This window comes from Macrotis lagotis, chromosome 4 (assembly GCF_037893015.1).
Source record: "Macrotis lagotis isolate mMagLag1 chromosome 4, bilby.v1.9.chrom.fasta, whole genome shotgun sequence".
Taxonomy (NCBI): Eukaryota; Metazoa; Chordata; class Mammalia; order Peramelemorphia; family Peramelidae; genus Macrotis; species Macrotis lagotis.
This window is the reverse complement of record NC_133661.1, coordinates 184,757,115-184,764,252: the sequence shown is the minus strand read 5'-3', so window position 1 is coordinate 184,764,252 and position 7,138 is coordinate 184,757,115. Positions and strand designations below refer to the sequence as shown.

At 37.6% G+C, this 7,138-nt stretch overlaps 1 pseudogene; it reads right to left on the bottom strand.

Moving 5' to 3' along the window:
- Positions 1-1,281: 1,281 nt before the first annotated feature.
- LOC141520126 (regulatory factor X-associated protein pseudogene) lies at positions 1,282-2,104 on the bottom strand (annotated as a pseudogene).
- Between the last annotated feature and the right edge of the window lie 5,034 nt (positions 2,105-7,138).

Here is a 7,138-nt window from a genome sequence, read left to right as displayed (position 1 = left end):
AGGAAGCTGATGATCTTGTGAGAAATCAAGAAACAAAAAAATAATACCAAAAGAAAGAAAAATTGGAAGAAAATGTGAAATATCTCATTGGAAAAACAACTGACCTGGAAAACAGATCCAGAAGAGACAATTTAAAAACTATTGGGCTACCTGAAAGTCATGATCAGGAAAAGATCCATGACTATATTTTTTTTTACACAAATTTTTATTTTATTTTTTTGCACCAATTTATAGTTATAAAGCCTATACATAAAAAAAACAAAGAATACTCCTTGAATGATTATCATAGAGCTTTGTCTGTAGAGGCCATGCCTTAGAAATCATCTTACAAACAACAGACATATTTCAACACAACCCAGCTTGGTACACCTTTGGCATTAGGCTGTGCATAGTGCAGGAGTAATATTTACTGTAACATTCTTTTGGGTACTATGATTAGATCTGATTTTGAGTTTTGTTATCTTAGGAAGAAAGGATAAAAACTCACTTCATTCTTTGGACATCTATTCAATAGTAACAATCTTGAAATGGCTCGATTTTTAAAAATAATTCATAACATACAGGGAGTTTTTCCCCCATTTTCAAAATTTCATATTAAAAATGAATAATAAATAACAAAATTAGTGCCAATTTTAAAAGAGAAATAGTGAAAAGGGTGAACCAGATACAATCTCCGCCAATCACAGCTTCTGTACTTCAGAATGCCTGCTTCCCCAGAGATCACATCTAAAAGATGACTGCAATAGACAATGTGGTGTTAGGCAAAGTAATCAGATAGTTTCTTCTGTATTTTGTTCATTGCAATTTTCTTTGTGAATTCCTTTTTTGGTTTCGGTAGGACATTTCTGAAGACAGGGACATACTTCAGTCTCAAAGAGCAGCTGATTATTACCACCCTTCTTCCTACATATGTATTTACACACTGTATATTTGCTTCCTTGTTTACTCCAGGTTTAAGTGTGCAGAAAAGCATAAAGAAGGTTATTCCTCAGCCAAGGCCTCCTGAACGTCCAGGCGATATCTTGCCACTTTCAGTGGCTTAATAGTTCAAGATCAATATCTATTACTTTTACAACTTCCACAGAAATTAACTATCTCATTTCCTTCATTAATAATAAACTTAAGAATGACCATATTTATGATCTTTTGCCTGATAATTTGTTGGGAGATTTGGGGCATTTCTGAATAAAATTGAAAAATTATTTTTTAAAAACAACGAAGTTAAATGGAGTTTTGGAAATAGAACACAGAATAAAATTTTTTTCAAAATCCAAATTCCCATGGTCTAAAAACCCATAACAAAAAAGCAAATATATATATTCCTAGGAATAGGTTTTATGACAATCACGTGCATGTGTTCTATTTAGACTGCTATAACCTATTTCTCTTCCATATAAAAATATCTTCAGCCAGTAAGATACTAAATCTGTGGATAGCCTCAATGAGTCTCTTCATACTGATGCTCTAGGAAACTGTTGTTGTCTTTGCTCCAAAACTTGTTGATTTAGTAGCTGTTGTTGTCTCTGCAAAAACTGTACAACTTCTGGACTTCTTAATAGTGCCAGTCGTTTTTGATTTAACACTTGCTCTAAGAGAGTAGGTCTTGTAGGACGATCGCCAATAGAACCAGTTCTTTGTTTTCCAGTGGACGCTGAGCCATCCGTGCTTTCCTCGAGCTTGAGGCCAGCGGCGCCTCCCGCGCCCGCTCCTGCGGCGTCGCCCCGCCAGGCTGAGGGCCTGGTCGCACCTCTTCTTCTTGTACTTGTCCTTGTACATCTTGTTGCGGTGCTTCTTGCACATCCAGGGCTTGCGCTGCTTGGCCACCTGGCTCGTGGTCTCGCGGCTGCCCTCGTAGGTGCACGTCTTGCCCGCGCGGGCCTCCTCGTCCTCCGGCTCCTCCGGGCTGGCCGCGCCCTTGCCGCCCCCGGGCCTCGTCCTCGGCCGCCCTCCGCGTCTGCCGCCGCTTCGAAGACGGGCGCGAGGTTCCCGGTGGCACTGCCGCTCCTCCGGGGCGGCTGGCGGCGGAGCCCGGGCTGGGGTGGGAGGCCGGCTGCAGGATGGCGCCTGCCGCCGCCGCCTCCTCCCACCCGCCGTGGGGCTGCATGAGAGGCGGCGGCCGGGGGGCTTCGTGCCTCGGCCCCGGGGCCCTGGCCCCACCGCCCCGTGGCCTCCCTCCCCGCGCCTGCACGGTGCCCTGAGCAAGAGGCCGTGATTGGGAAGGGCTGGGGGCCATGACTATATTTTTAAAGAATTTCTACCGGAAAATTGCTCTGAGATCCTAGAAGCATAGGGGAAAATAGAAATTGAGGGAATCCACCAATCAACTTCTGAAAGAGATCTCTCCAAAATAACTCCCAGGAATATTATAGCCAAATTCCAGAAATTCCAAGTCAAAGAGAAAATATTAAAAGCGGCCAGAAAGAAACAATTCAAATATTGTGGCGCTGCAGTTAGGATTACACAGGACTTAATAGCATCTTGGTCTTGTTGAGCATTAAGAGCTCATAGGACTTGGAATATAATATTTCATGGGTAGCTAGGTGGCACAGTGGATAGAGCATTGGCCCTGGAGTCAGGAGTACCTGGGTTCAAATCTGCCCTCAGACACTTATTAATTACCTAGCTGTGTGGCCTTGGGCAAGCCACTTAACCCCATTTGCCTTGCAAAAACCTTTAAAAAAAGAGGAGGGGAATATAATATTCTAGAAGGCAAAATAACTTGGAATGCAACCAAGAATCAAATACCCAGTAAAACTAAACATCTTCCAGGGGAAAAGATGAACACTCAAAGTAACAGGGGTATTTCAAATTTTCTTGTTGAAATGACCAGAATTGAACAGAGAGTTTGGTCTCCAAGACAGGAAGAGCAAATTATGAGGGATTTCATGATGTTGAAATGCTTGTATTCCCACATGAGAAGATGATACTGATAAATTAAATCAACCATCTCAATGAATAGAACAGTTAGGAGGAGCATATTTAGACATGGCATAGGAGAGCACTGAATATGAAGTATAATAAATTATAAAATGGGTGAAAAAGGACTGTACTGGAAGAAAGGGAAAGGAGAGGTAGAATGGTCTAAGATATTTTATGTAATAGAGTCAAGAAAAAGATTTTACAATAGAGTGAAAGCGGGAGAAGGTGAGGAGGAATGAGTGAGCCATCATACTCATCAGAAATGTCTCAGAGAGGAAATAATATACACACTTAATAGGATATAGTAATCTCTTACCCTAGAGGAAAAAGGATAGAAAGGGAATGGGGGAGGAGAGGGGTAGTATAGGTGATAGAGGACAGGGTAGTCAGATACAGTACACTTTTGTTATTTTTTGCTAGGTGGTGAGAATGGGTGGCCTTCCCTGGACTGCATGGCTGGGTGGTTGTTGGGTGTCTGGGGTGGGATTTGACTTGGGCCAGCTCCAGGGCTGGTGCTCTGTTGGCTACCCCACAGCATACTTTTTTTCTGGCAAGGCAATGGGGTTAAGTGGCTTGCCCAAGGCCAACAGCTACGTAAATTATTAAGTGTCTGAGGCTGGATTTGAACTCAGGTACTCCTGACTCCAAGGCAGATTCTTTATCCATTGTGCCACCTAGCCACCCCCACAGCACACTTTTGAGGAAGGAAAGAGTGAAAGGAGAGAAAATAGAATAAATGGGAGTAGGGGTAGAGTGAATAGAAGGAAATGCAATCAGCAATGGCAACTGTGGGGAAAATATGAAAGCAAGTTCTCTGATGGACTTATGGTAAAGAATGAAAAGCACTCCAGAGAAAGAACTAATGGCATCCAAATACAGACTGAAGTATAATCTTTTTTCTCTTTCTATCCCTTTGTTTTTACATGCAGTTTTTCTATTTTTGTAGTTGGAGGAGGGATTATGCTTACTCTTATAACAAGACCATTTTATAGCAAAAACATAAAAAGAAAATTTAAAAAGAAAATCATTTTTTCTTTTCAATGTTTCCTCATACAAATTCTTTTCCTGCTTATGTTCAATTTACACTGCTTCAGTTTATTCCACACAGGATTCTCTGCAGATTTCTATTTCCATTGTTCTGGTGGTAAATGTCTAACAAAAAGCTCTTCAAAAGAAAATATACACATGAAAATCTTTTAAGTTTAGTTTTTATTATTAACATTTTATCATTTTTAAATCTAGACAATCCAATAAATTAAGACCTGATTGTAGTGTTTGCCAATGTCCACAATGTTATTACTCACCTGCAAAATTTAACAATTGGCTCTCACAAAGTGGTAAGAGCAGGCTCTAGCACATTCCTGCCCAAACCCCGACTTCTTTCTCTATTGAATTTAATGTATTGCTACACCAAACTGTATATGTGTGTTTGCATTGTGTTCCAGCCTCCTTTATACATTTTAGATATTCCTTCTCTATGTTTGTATGCCTTTTTGTAATACTCTAATTATGAAAAATCAAAAGTTCTATCCCCCTTTTCCTCCTTTCTGTATTTCTGTGCTGTATTTCTTTGATTCCTCTTTCTCTTTTTCCTCTAAAAATCTTCAGACCAGAACCAACCCACTTACGTATCTTGTTTTATTTATTTGACTCCTCCAGTAATCTTTAAATACACTAACATTCTGAAGAGACATAGTTTTTCTCCTTTATTAGAATATTAACACTATATTATTTGAATAAATTTACTTTTCTAGCTTTCTCTTGACATTTATATTTGAATTTCAAAGTTATAGCAACCTGGTCTTTCCATCAGAAAATCTTGAAATTCTATTAAATTAAATAAACCTCTCCTCTCCTCCCTCTCCCATAAGATAACACTCAACTTTGTATGGAAACTTATTCTATGTTATAAACTTAAACTTTTTGCCTTTGTAGTTGTGTTCCATTTCTATCATTTTTTGATAGACATTATTGAATTCTATGTTATCCTGGCTGTAGTTTCTTGGTACTTGAATGATATGTTTCTGGTTGAGTTCAGCAACTAATCATTTATTCATTTATTTTCTATTTGCTTATTTATTTATATCATGTATTTTGGATATTGTAGCCCCAAGGCTTTTCCTTTTGAGATTTCTTTCAAGAGGTTATCAGTGGTTTCTTTTCTCTTCCTTCCTTCCTTCCTTCCTTCCTTCCTTCCTTCCTTCCTTCCTTCCTTCCTTCCTTCCTTCCTTCCTTTCTTTCTATCTTTCTTTCTTTCTTTCTTTCTTTTTCATTTTCTCCTCTGTTTTGAATATACCTGAACAATTTTCATGTATATTTTTTGAAATCTACTATCAAGACTTTATAATAAATCTGGGTTTTGGGGAATTCAGTGATTCTTTTATTCTTTGCCTGTTTTATAGACCAATTGTTTTTGAAAACAAATATTTTATATTTTCTTCTATTTTTTCAACTTTTTGATTTTGTTTCATTATTTCTTACCTTCTCTTGGAGTTATTGATTTCTATTTTATTTATTTGTTTTCAAGTATTATGCTTCTTGGGCAATTAGGTGGTCGGGGAAGACTTATCTTTCTGAATTCAAATGTGGCCTCTGACACTTACTAATTATGTGAACCTGGGCAAGTCACTTAAACCTGTTTGTCTCAGTTTCCTGACTTGTAAAATGAATTGGAGAAGGAAATGGCAAACTTTCCTGTCATCTTTGCCAAGAAAATTTCTTTTCTTCCTTCTCTTCCTCTTTCTTCTTTTTATTCACTGCTCTCCTTTCTCCTCCTCCCCTTCCTTTTTATTCTTAATCTTATTAATCTTTTCTTTTTCTTGTTTTTGTTCTTGTTCTTCAAAGCTGAGACAACTTACTTTTTTGTCTTGTGTAGTTTTCATTTTTGATTTTTGGAAATATGGTCTATTGCGTTTTAAATGGAGATACTTGATGACATTTCAAAGCCAAATCATTCTGATTTTCATTGAATCATCAGTAATAGCCCAACCCAAGGCTTTGATGGCTCAGAATGAGTGTAAATATTAATTATTTTCAGTTCTGGCTAGAAACTCTGAGGATCTTCTCCTTGCAGATAGCTATCTTTATCATAGTAAATTGAGTCACTCTTTTGTCTCAACTCTTACCTAGCCCTTAATTATTGAATGGTCATGACCTCAGACAACCTGAGTTGGCAGAAGGTCCTTATTTTAGAAATGCCAATCACCCAGTCCTGAGTTATCATTTGTCATTTTGAATTTTTTTCTTACCACTGGATTTTGAAGACTCTGAAGAAGAGAGTGAGGCTGACTACTTTGCACAGTTCTGTCTCACATATTCAATTAATACCTGACTCACGATATCACCCTCATGATGTCCTCTTTGAGAATGAAGGATGAACAACAATAACACATTAATAGCATGTTTTTTTCTGTCTATTAAAATCTAATATATATTTTTGGTGATATATGGTGCTTTCCATGACCCATACCTACAAATTTTGAAAAATTAAAAAAATTTATTTATGGCAATGGGGTTAAATGACTTGCCCAAGGTCTCACAGCTAGGCAATTTTTAAGTGCTGAGGCTGGATTTGAACTCAGGTTCTTCTGACTCCAAGACCAATGCTCTATCCACTGTACCACCTAGCTGCCCCCAATTTTTTTAAAAAAATATTTTTATAATATAAAAAGGTGAAGATTCTATATAATTCATATCTTTGAATTTTTATTTTTTGTTGATTTTATTTTACTTTTCCAGTCACATGTTACAGAAGTTTTTCAACATTCATCCACATGCTTATTTATGTTACATGATTTTCTTCAATGCTCCCTTCCCATTTCCCTCCCCTCAGTGGCAAATAGTCTACTGAACATTGATCTGTTGACTTTTTTGTTGCTCCAGGTGAATTTTGTTACTTTTTTTTTCTAGCTCAGTAAAATAGTTATTTGGTAGTTTGATTGGTATTGCACTAATTAAGTAATGAGAATTGTCATAGTTATTATATTGGCTCAACCTAATCATGAGCAATTTACATTTTCCCAATTATTTAGATCTGATTTATTTGTGTGAAAAGTGTTTTGTAATTATGTTCATTCAATTTCTGGGTTTGTCTTGAAAGGTGGATTCCCAAATATCTAATATGCCTGCATTTACTTTAAATGGAATTTCTCTTTCTATCACTTGTCTTTGAGCTTTGTTGTCCATATATAGACATGCTGATGATTTACGTGGGTTTATT